Raw genomic sequence first — 12,289 nt, 5'->3', positions numbered from 1 at the left:
GCTCGTTGGACTCTCTACGGGTCAGCGTCTTCTCCGCTCACACCAGGCTGCTGCGTTGGCCTTGGATGCTGTTATCTTGCAGATTTATGTGGCTGGATGAAGCTGTTGTCTGTGTTGGTTGTGGTTTACTTTTGTCGCGCGGCCCTATGAAGGGCCGCTGTTGGTTGCTTGTCTGTGGTTGGTCGTGTCACGTTTCAGTGGTGCTAGTGATAGTTGTAGTTTGTTACCCACAAAGTGGTGAGCAACTTGTCTGCGTAAGAGCCGTCTTGCTGTCTGGTTAGCTGTTGCTAAAGTCGTTCGTCTTGTCTTGGGTTGGGCGTCTGTCGTGAGGAGTGAAATTGTGAACATCACAATTTCATCTCGCAGTCTGTTGATCTGTTGGTCGATGTAGCTTTCTATTTTCTGCATTGCAGAATTTAGAGCTGCTGCTACGATTTGTTCGGTGTTAGTCTGTGTCGGTTCCGTTGTTGGTTCTGTCGTGTCGGTCGTTGTCGGGTTTACCGCACTGGCGTACGATATTCCAGGTCTTGGTTCGGGAAGTTGGATTGGACTGGATTGTGAGGGTTTAGGAATTGGTGGAGGGATCTGTTGGGGTGTTTGAACCGGGATGTGGGTTGGAGTTTGTTGGGTTGGGTTATGTCGGGGGTAGTTTGGACAGCGTGCTTGGCCCGTATAGTGGGTATCGCTCTTGCAGCTGGCGCAGAACTTGACTTGGTTGTCTGGTGGGTGTTTGCAGTGGACGGGATTTTTTCCGCAAGTGAAACACGTCTTGTCGTTTCGGCAGTCGGTTTTGTCATGTCCATACTGGGCGCAGTTCTGACACGGTCTGTGGAATACTGTCTCGTGGGCTGGCTCGACTTTGTAATTACGTCCGGCTATGTTGATTCCACATAGAAGTTGGTCGGCTGTGGTCACGTCTTGTACTATAAGTCGAACCATCTGCGTCGGCTGGTTAGTCTGGGCGGAGGTTATTCTAGAGATGCGCTTGATTCCAGGGAACTTTTCCCGTAGAATCTGCAACAATTCGTCCTCCGGGATCTGGGTGCCGACATTCTTCATGACGACACTGATCTCTCGGTTTCGTGGAAGTCTTTGTCCTTGGTGAGATGGTGTATGGACGATGAAAAGTTGTGCGGACGGTCCAAAAGTTCTGGCCGGTATGGCTTTAACAAATCGTTCCGCCTCGTCAATCGTCGGGAAGGTAAGTGTCGTCGTTCCTGTAGAGTAGGCCCAGTATTGTCTCGGAGTTTCCATGTTTAAGTTGTTCTGTCTTATAAGCTTCTGGATGAACAGTGGGTTATTGTTGTCAGTCGTGTGTCTAGTGATTTTCACAGTCGTTCTGCTCTTGAGTCGTTCACTTGCGGCTGTGGTGTCTCGGTCTGGTGGTGGTGTGGGTGCAAGGGAATTCTGGGGAGCAGGTTGTGGACTGGGCGTGACCTTCTCGGCTGCCGTGGTCGAAACGGCGCTCGCGGTTGGTCGAGTCTTCTTCTTGCGCCGTGACTTGGCGTTCTGCCAGTCTTGGTCTACCTCTCCTTCGGATTCATTTGAACCTTCAGAAGAGGCAGATTCACTCGTGGTGTAAAAGTACGAGTCCTGAATGTGTTGCAGTGGAGGGGTTTCGGGTCTGGTGGGTTCAGAGGAAGGACCTTCTGAGGGCCGGTCGGGTTTCACGGATCGGGATGGTGCAGGAGGATCAGTCGGTAGCGTCCAAGGTCCTTGTAGAGTTGCGGTCGGTGGCGCAATGTAGCGGGCTTTCTTCCCGAATTGCTTTGGGTCGGGTCTCGTAGCTTTCTGTAGTTTGAGTCGTGTCGAGAATGTGAACACTCTCGTTCTTGGTCCAAGTGTCAATGTGTCGGCTCGATGAGGAGGTTGGAGCGTCGCTAGTAAGTCTGGGTCAGCGTCTTCGACCATTACTGATCGGTTCGCTCTTTCAGACGGCCAGTTTTTTAGTTCGGTCCACGGGTCTAGTGTTGTCAATTTAGTCTGTAGCGTAGTGGTCTCATGGGAGTCAGTTGTAGGTTGGTCGAGTGTAGTCCCAGTCGTGGTAGTGTGAGTCTTCTTTTTCTTCTTTCCCTTCTTCGTAGTTGTCGGAACGATGAAAAGTTGCCCGCCGTGATCGTCCGTGACGACTGCTGCGTCAGGTGGTTGTCGCGGCGGTCCGCGCCCGCCGCTGCTGGTGCTCATCTCAAGGCCAAACTGCGATGCTGTGACGCGAAGTTCTCGGAGATGCAGTGGAGCCTCTGTTGTACGTCTCTGTACCTCGTCCGTCGGCAGAATGATGTGATGATGATCTCGACGGCGGGTCATTTTTTGGTTTATATACTAAAACCCGCGGACCAATCACATTACGGAAGGGGCGTGGCTTCTCAACGGGCGAAGACATAAATACCCCTCTTGGGGGCAGCGGGCGCGACTGTATTGCGTCAACTTGGGTTGCGAGGACGAAGGAGTAAGCGATGGCACGTACGAAGCAAACTGCGCGTAAGTCCACGGGAGGCAAGGCTCCACGAAAGCAGCTGGCAACGAAGGCCGCTAGGAAGAGCGCACCGGCTACTGGAGGCGTGAAGAAACCCCATCGATACCGACCTGGTACAGTTGCTCTTCGCGAGATCCGTCGTTACCAGAAGAGCACCGAGCTCCTCATCCGCAAGCTGCCTTTCCAGCGCTTGGTGCGTGAAATCGCTCAGGATTTCAAAACCGACCTCCGTTTCCAGAGCTCAGCCGTAATGGCCTTGCAGGAGGCAAGCGAGGCATACCTCGTCGGTCTCTTCGAGGATACCAACCTTTGCGCCATCCACGCCAAGCGCGTGACCATTATGCCCAAGGATATTCAGCTGGCTAGGCGCATCCGCGGCGAGAGGGCTTGAATTAACAAAGGTACTCCTGCCCGCAAAAAGGCCCTTTTCAGGGCCACTAGTTATTTCTCGGAAGAGCCGGTTGTACCGTACTCCAGGTCTCGTTCCTACTACCCTCAGTTCAAGGTCACCTCAATAATATAAATGGTTTCTCCCTTTCCATTCCTCACCGTATCAGCATTTTCCCACAGCCTGTTTGACAAATATCGCAATGTATCCTATAGGTTAATAAACAATTTTTTAATAGAACGATGGATAACAAAGTTTCTTAGGAAAATTAAAAAAAAATTTCACAGTTCTATAATATTGCACATTATATATATTTACCAAATTAAGGGTTAACGCCGCCGGGACGAGTGATCCTCCGTCCGACCGATCACAAGCGCCAAGGCTCAAAGTGGTCCAGAAAGCAAATCTAGCTGGACTAAAAATGTGACATATTTCCATGAAACTTCGCACTATAGTCACTACTGTATAAGAGGAGAAACTACCCCTTTATAGACGATGCGTTTTGACAAAAATTAGTGACTTGTCTCATATATAATATATTGTTTTAATGAAACTTTACACAGTACTTACATGTAGCTCGTTTATACTATATTGGATACAAAATGTGATTATGATTGTATAAGAGTAGCTACTTGTCTCCTATCTAACATTTTTTACTTTCACGAAACTATAACTGTGACTCATTATTTTCGATAGTACAGACGTGGTCTGCTTAGGAAAGGACAAGCGGAAGACTGTGACCTTTGTGACCTCGGGTGGGTATTACGATAACATTTATAACCGTCACCCTGATAAGCATCCGAGCAGCTTATTTCACAAAAGGAGTTTGAATACAAACAATTCCTTCAATCTACTACGATTATTACAATAACTGATTTCATTAATCTCCTCTCTTCTTTAGCAAAATATAAATTACCTTCAATTGGTCGATTCAGCAAACTTGTTCATAAAACTTATCGCTATTGCGTCACGTTTCGCAATTTTTCTAAAGTAAAAACAAAAACACGAACAAACGCCTACTCCTTTAACCTCATCGCTCTCTTATCTCTAGAATCCCGGGGGGTAGAGAACCTGAATTCTCTGTGGTGTGAAACAAAGCAACCCGCAGGAGCAATGACACGTTCAATTGTCCTAATAATAGAAAAAAAATTACACGTCATTTAGTGTATTCAGAACATTTTTACAGGACCGTGTAGGATATTCACTCTCCTGTCGAATAGTTTCGGCGGCTGGTAGGCGATACGCATTAATTAAAATAATACTTGCGTACCTTGTTCAGGACAGTGACTGTGCTACTTTCTTTCTTTCTTTCTTTCTTTCTTTCTTTCTTTCTTTCTTTCTTTCTTTCTTTCCTTTATTTGTAGCTTATTGATGACACCAGATGCCATAACGGAAATGCCGTGATGGTATGTTTGTTTAATATTCAAAATCAAGTGACAGACGCTATTTGACTTTGCGGTGGAGGGGATAGGGACCTGATCTCGGATGTTCCGAGAGATGCCGGCGCACAGTTGTCCAGAACGCAAAACTATGTAAGAAAATCAACTTCATCATAACCGAAGTTTAAGTAATATCTAGGCTTAAACAAAAGCTAGGCATTGTGCACAACAACATACAAAACATCAATATCAGTAAGAGGTGGGACAAAACATGAGTTTTTTTTTTTTTTTTTTTTTTTTTTTTTTTTTTTTTTTTTTTTTTTTTTTAAGTCACGCTCTTCAGTTGATTTTTGTTCGTGGGGTCAGTGGCTGTTTTATATTGTTAAACCTTCCCTTATGGAGGTCATAGGACAAGATGTGTACTTTCATTTAATACGCGAAAAGCAATCTATAATACGTTAGCATTCATTTAATTGGCACGTTTACTGAGATTTGTGCAACTAGTTTTTTTTTTTTTTTTTTTTTTTTACGACATATTTAACAGGCTGTGCATTACAAGTAAACCTGAGTTAACTTTCAATTCTTCTACCCACACATTAATCAAATATTAAACTCTATACGGCTTAAAATTTAGCTGCTACATCCTGCAAACTTAGATGTTATATTCATCTCTTGGTGGCGCTTTACGAATTCGACAGCAGCCACTTTTCAGAGTCTGGATGAAGGAGCTTAATTTCTCCAAGAAAAATTCAACACTTCTTGAACATATAATGAACAACTAAATTATGGAGTATATCCATGAATCTAGCATTTTGTTACCAACTGCGAAAAATATGGCAGGCTAGTCATCTTTTAGGAGCATAATTTCTATTAAAACATTAAAAATTATCAGAAACACTAATTTTTCCCTAATTCCCTAATTACACGAGCATAATTCGTTTTTGCATAGATGCGTATAAAATTTCATGGAAATATGTTACATAGGGGAGAAATTATTAACTCTGTATAAATGTAGCCTCTAAACACAAGAAGTAGATTCCCATATAAAAACCATTATCTGAATTTATGCTACCTGTAACTATACTGTGTGAAATATAATGTAAATATTTCAGTTAAGATAGAAATTATTAATTTAGTCTATAAAGCACTTCCGATACAACTCTTCACACAATAATAATAATAATAATAATAATAATAATAATAATAATAATAATTATAGTAATAGTAATAATAATAATAAGAAGAAGAAGAAGAAGAAGAAGAAGAAGAATACACACTCGCCCGAATACAGAAATGTGAAGGGTCAGCAGGACAGAGTATTTGAGAATCATATCATATCATATCATAATATATATTCCTTACATTCATGTTAACAACCCTTAAATGTGCAAAACTTCATATCTCACACTAGTTTATTAAAAAAGGTCGGACTGTAAAGAAAACAACTATCGCAATTTTCATATTTTAAGATTCCCTGCAGTTTATACAATTTCATTTATACCACTTAGGATGTATTCATTAAGGATATGCTAATTTTTAATGAAACACACACACACACACACACACACACACATCTATTATACTAAACATAAACCCACAAGAGAAAACAATACTTGTATTAACTGTAAACATTTTTCTTCCTTTCTTTATTTTTAGCAGAATCCTCCATTTCACCCTTTATCTCACTAGATGCGCTTCCCGCAGACATTCTTCATTATATGTTTCACACACCACTTCGTAACACTTGCAGCGGTTGACTTTTGTTTTCTTGTCTTTTTCTCTAGGGTATATTGTACATAGTGCTCGGTATCGGTGCTCGTTCACGTGATATTTTACCTTTGTTTTTCTTGCTAACTCCTGCCAATTTTTCTGATATTTCCCGTAGTTGATTGGTCAAGTACTGCGGATTGATTCCCGGTTATAACAAACACACCTACACTACATTCCAATGATTTCTGACTCGTTACTGCACATTTTAGAAACACTGTACGGAAGCACACGCAGTCTCTCGTAAATCAACAGGTTACAACAGAGACTTACACTTGCAAACGCGTGGGGATTTCAGAAAATTTCTTACTATTTCAGTACCTTTAACTGTACAACAGATTTTGTTTTCTCGAAAAAGAAAGGTCAACGTTACTATTGACAAAAGACAGAAACGTACGATTACAATACCTTTATTTTAAACAATCTTAGAGGTGGTCTGGGAATTCCTAAACTCACCACGCGACTACTTAACCCTAGACAGGTAATCATCACTGTACTCATGTTAAAGGTAAGCATTCGTAATTTTTACTACTCACATTTTAATTAACTGAAATCAACTCAATATCACACATTTAACAACTTTTACACTTTTCGTAGCCATTAGTGTTCATTTAATTTTAAGTTTGTCATAAAGTCTTTACGTTCATGTTATTGTCCTATTTACAATTAGTGCAAACAACAGCGCGATGTTCTCTGCAGAACCCCTTTTTGCAAAGTCCACAAAATGTTGTCATCATTCTCCTCTTCTTTGCAGGACATTTATAGCAAACAGTACGTTCACCATCTGGCTGCATTACCTGGCATTGTTGTTGCACAGCAATGTTCAGATGTTCTTCAATTGTTGCCCGCAGAGATCGGTGTAAAGTAGGACGTGCAAAGCGGTGCTGCATCCACGGTTTTGTCAGCTCTTCACACAATTGGAAAATGAATTGTTTTCTTGATATTGTTTTCTGAGTTCTTCTAACTATAAATTATCCATGAATTTATACTTGCAATATTTAGCATGTTGTAAAATATTGCTAGTGGCCAGCGCCTCGTCTTTCTATTGCAGGAAAGATTGTGGCACATTTGACATAGTGTATCTACACCACCTTTAGTCCCATTGTAAATAATAATAATAATAATAATAATAATAATAATAATAAAGGCTTTACATATAACGTGTTGCTTACTGTTGTCATTGCAGTCCACGTCGGTGGGGGTGGGGGGGTTTCTTTCTCCTCCTCCTTCCTCTAAAAAGAGCAGTTACCAGGGTCTAAGGAAGTGAATGCCCTTTTCTTTCTGGGCTCATCCCTACATTTGTCTTAGCTCCTTAGGGAAAACCACGGAAAACCCTCAGGCTTGCGAATAGACTGAATGAATGAGAGGAGAAACTTTAAAGGTACGTGAAAACACGTCCATGCAAGGGAGTTGGGACTGTGAAAAATTGAATATGTGAAATCCAAGACTGTATTTGCCAGGCGAGCAAAGATGAAGAAGAAGAAAGGCTTACGTATGACGTGTGGCTTACTGTTGTCATTGCAGTCCGCGTCGGCCAGCGGTGGGAGGGGGGGGGGGTCAATATACCTGCACATATCAGTTCAAATTATAAAAACCTCTTAATGCTACTGCGGTACTATTCCATTGCCGAACACAATATGAAGAAATTAGCAGATCCCTGAACTGAACTCTTATTACTCTGAAATTACCGCGCAGTACAATTATAGCTATGACGCATTGCAAGCGTTAGTCACCATATCGATTTGCTAAGCAAATTTAATCCCTTTAGAGCATGTCCCCCCCCCCTCCTCCTCCATATCAGCCAACAACATACTGGATGAAGAAGACTCCTGCAAAAGGGACGAATTAAGATTTAATTTTATTTTAATGATAGACTAACATTGCAAAGTTCCAAAATAATTTTTTGCATTCCTTCATTACACTAGTCGTACAAAATTGCGGTCGTATCTCGTACTATCTATACTAATAATAAATCTGTAGCCGAAATTTTTCTGGTAAGTTTCGATTTTCCAAAAGTAATTGGTCCTAACATATATAATTAACCACCCTGAAACCGAAAATCGCATTTTTGAAATTTTTGTTTGTATGTCTGTCTGTATGTTTGTTACCTTTTCACGCGATAATGGCTGAACCGATTTATATGAAAACTGGAATATAAATTAAGTTTGTTGTAACTTAGATTTTAGGCTATATGGCATTCGAAATACATTATTTAAAAGGGGAGTTATAAGGGGGCCTGAATTAAATAAATCGAAATATCTCGCTTATTATTGATATTTGAGAAAAAATGTTACATAACAGATGTTCCTTTAAAAATGATTTCCGTTAAGTTTTATTTTTTTACAACATTTTGATAGGACTGATATTTAATGAGATAAATGAGTTTTAAAATTAAAATAACGCTATCTAAGACGGTGCAATGAATTAAGAACAAATGACTTCGTCTATAAGGGGCCTTGGACAACAACAATCGAAACAGGGGCCTTGGACATCAACAAACAATCGAAAGCTATTAAACATAGCCTACAGGGAATGTTTCTGTGTTTGTATGAAGTAATATCACAAGCTCGTAAATTAACTGATTTGTATAATTAGTTATTATTTCACCATTGGAAACTGTAGTTTCTCTAGATGGACATAATGCTATAATGTTATTACAGTAACGTCTGAGTAAATCGAGGACAGGTAAGATTAAAATAGCTTCTTATGCACAGAAAATTTGATAGGCTATTTTGTACATTCGTTTTCTGTATTTCTTAAAATAATATTTATGTACACGCATTTTAATCTCAGAGAATTAACGAACAACGAGAGTGTATTGATTTAGTATGCAGTAATAGTACTTTAGCTTGGCAATCCATTATTTTAATAATTCATATTTTAACTATGCTCAATTGAATCGTGTTAAAATACATAAAATATATATGCAATAAATGCAGTGCTAAAAAAAAATTGGGTAATATGCGAAGCAGATTATCTTGCGCTGTTGTAAAAGTTGTTCCCTGGATCAGACGTCCTATTTTAATTATGTAATTACTTTATATTTATTTCTAACAGGTGGAGCGGAGCGAACGGGTACGGCTAGCTAACAATAAGTGAGAACTTACAATACAACAACAACAACAACAACAGCTGATAATCTGAAAGGGAACATAGTAATTTGGGGTGAATTAAAATGCAGCTTCCATTCGTTTAAAATTTCTTTAAATTTTAACTAAATATTAATGTAGATATTACCTCTAAAGGTAAATGGGGGCATGTTTCACAACGCTAACAAATTACAAATTAACAATATACAATTAACAACGGAAATATTACATATGCTTGTTAACTGTGTTTCACAATGCAATCTTATTCACTTGTATGTTTTAACGAACTTTACAAAATCGGCGAAACAAACTTACAAATACGCATAATTGGTTGAACAAAATCGCCAACGACAGTTTACAAAAATCACTAAGGATCAGAGGTAAAGTAGCTGTAATTTTAGAACTATCGATGGACATGTTTATATTTTTTTATATATATTTTATTTAGATTTTGCTACATCGGCGACAACGGAGTTTCGCGGCATGCAATTGGTCGAGCATACCAATGCATTAATTAGCCTACGACTTAACTGACGAAAGTTAGCGCGAAATTCATTCAAATAATTGATAAATAATGGATTTGACCCACGTAGTTATATGCAGTTGATAGAGCAGCTAACATGTCCATCCATTAAAATCAACTTCGCTCTCTGCTGGTCCATCAGTATATTTTATTGTTTCATCCATAACCTCGCCAACATTAGGGAACCCAGCAGGAGGAGCATAAAAATCCTTTGCCCGAGTAAGCACATTCGGTGATCAATAACCCGCCTCGAGTTTTTTCAATCTTGTAACAACATCAACTACCATGTGTGAACTTTTGCACACTGTAATCTTATAAATTCCGTTCTTATCTGCTAACGCAGGGAACTGAGAGCTACTATGCAACCAATGCAGTTCTCGCTTTGAGGTTAGGGCACCACTTTTCCCTTTCAGATGTTGCATGTGATGTCCCATATCTTGTAGGAGAGATTACAGCGAAATGGGATTCGGAACGACTTCAGAATACTGCGTAAGTAATGCCGACATTGCATTATTAAGTGATTGGTTTTCGGTGCAAAGTTTTTCTTCTTTAAGTGCGAGTATTTATTAAATACGTTCCTCGTATATAAGAACTAACGCGGTATTCTGAAGTATAGCGCGGGATTCATTCGAAACCTTTCATTAATATTCGTACAATGATACGAACGTGGCCGGAAAATTCTACGTTAGGCCTAAATGCAAAATCTTCGTCTGAGTCGCTAGAACTACTCAATAACATCACAACTGCTTCAGTGTAATTCTTAATGGTACCCTGTTACTATAAAATTGATTTTATACATATGTGTTTATTTTTTTCATTCACAATTAGAAGCTATTTCAACAGGGCTACTGTAGAAAATGTGCTAACTTCACTAGTAAAGTTTAGTTTACACGTTTGTAAAATTACTCCTTCGTTGTGAAACAAACATATCACTTGTAAAGAGCGCAAAATTTCATTCGTAAAGATTTGATTTCCTTTGTACAGTCCACCTTTACAAACAAAGATTGTGAAACAGAAGTTTACAAACAGAGTTCACAATTTCCAAAGATTGTAAACTTTGTGAAACACCCCACTGGTGAATCAGCACGCCGAGCTCGATCGAAATACAACCAGTTACTATTATTTCCCTATCGTTTTTTGACATTTGATTCCGCGTCCTACCCCTTTCATTCGTTACTAACCAACAACGCCAATAGCAGAAGGTAACGCAAAAACAGTCACCGGTTCCCCGATGCATGGCTTTCTCTCTCAATGTCAACTGAGAGTTAAAAATATTCATTATAATATGCACTTTCCACTCACTCCTCAGAATGTCTTCATTATTTTTATTTATTTATTTATTTATTTATTTTTAAAGATATGTGAGCTACGTACTGTATGTCTGATGTTTTGCCATCGTACATTCAAATATTTATATTCACTGTACAGTACAGCGAACTGTTTATACTTACTGTACATGCTATAACTACTTCTCCCAACTCCGCTATTGCTATATTTCCTAAACTAAACGCTGATATTGAAATAACGCCTGGTCTGATAATGCAGTCTGTTTAAATTTCTACCGACCAAGTTCTGCCCTTCATCATGGGAAAACAACGAGCTTCTTTAAAGGATACAACTACTAGGACAGAGATATTTTCATTATGGAATTTGTACTACCCACTGAAATGTAGTAACTAATGGGATTTTAATTAGCCATATATGTACAGTATATTACATTCTTTACCTAAAATGTCTCTAACTTCTAGGGAGAGCGCGAGGTACGTTCACAATCCCCTGAATACATATTCCCTTCTTCGAGAAAACGCAGAGAAGTGAACCGTCTCATATGAATATGCTACCAGTCATAAGTTTCAATACGGAGCTGCAAGTACTTAAGAATTATCAATTACTCTACAATTATGCAGCGGCGTCATCATCCAAGCTATAGCTGGAATAGGGAAGGGAACATAATATCCCATAAGTCTTATTAGAACACGCTGGAAATAGTGACGTAAAAAAAAAAATCGCCAACGGCACGTGGTGTTCCCAAGCGGTCACCCATCCAAGTACTGACCACGCCCAATGTTGCTTGACTTCGGTGATCGGACGAGAACCGGTATTTTCAACATGGTATGGCCGTTGCCGATGAAACTGCGTAATCTGTAGGCACTTGAGGACGATGGGATTGGGGTGCACTCGATAAAACCTGCACTCGCTCACACACACACGTAAACTGCCTGCTTAGACTCTGTACCTAAATTACCAAGCTCGTTGGATGTCATTGGGATAGATGATAAATCTATCTATCAACGGCAGTTTGGTTACGTTTCAACGTCACACACTGCTGGATTGACACGGGATTAATAAAACAGCTAGTCGGCATTCTAAGTTAAGCCACAGGTGGATTGTTGTTCAACAGCGGAGCCTCCTTTCAACCACATGGTTGTGGAACTGTAGTCGGATTTTCGACATCATTTTCATGCCATACTACGGAACTTCACACAAACTTCAATTCACTTCTTGCACCGGCGGCTACTACGAATGGACTGAAGCTCGCTACTGACTAGGGGGGGGGGGACATTTGTCTCTTGATGGATTACGTGACAGATATATAAAGTATCAGTCGTATGTTATGAACCCGAGTTTCAATAAAGATAGATTACCCGTATGTCCACAGATTCTCAG

At 40.0% G+C, this 12,289-nt stretch overlaps 1 non-coding gene across 1 annotated transcript; it reads right to left on the bottom strand.

Annotated features, from left to right (window-relative positions):
* Window positions 1-11,629: 11,629 nt before the first annotated feature.
* LOC138694116 (5S ribosomal RNA) lies at window positions 11,630-11,748 on the bottom strand. The gene has a single exon (XR_011330791.1). It is a non-coding gene; the product is annotated as a 5S ribosomal RNA (ribosomal RNA).
* Between the last annotated feature and the right edge of the window lie 541 nt (window positions 11,749-12,289).

This window comes from Periplaneta americana, unplaced genomic scaffold (assembly GCF_040183065.1).
Source record: "Periplaneta americana isolate PAMFEO1 unplaced genomic scaffold, P.americana_PAMFEO1_priV1 scaffold_45, whole genome shotgun sequence".
In the NCBI taxonomy this organism is placed as follows: Eukaryota; Metazoa; Arthropoda; class Insecta; order Blattodea; family Blattidae; genus Periplaneta; species Periplaneta americana.
This window is presented reverse-complemented; position numbering and strand designations above follow the sequence as displayed.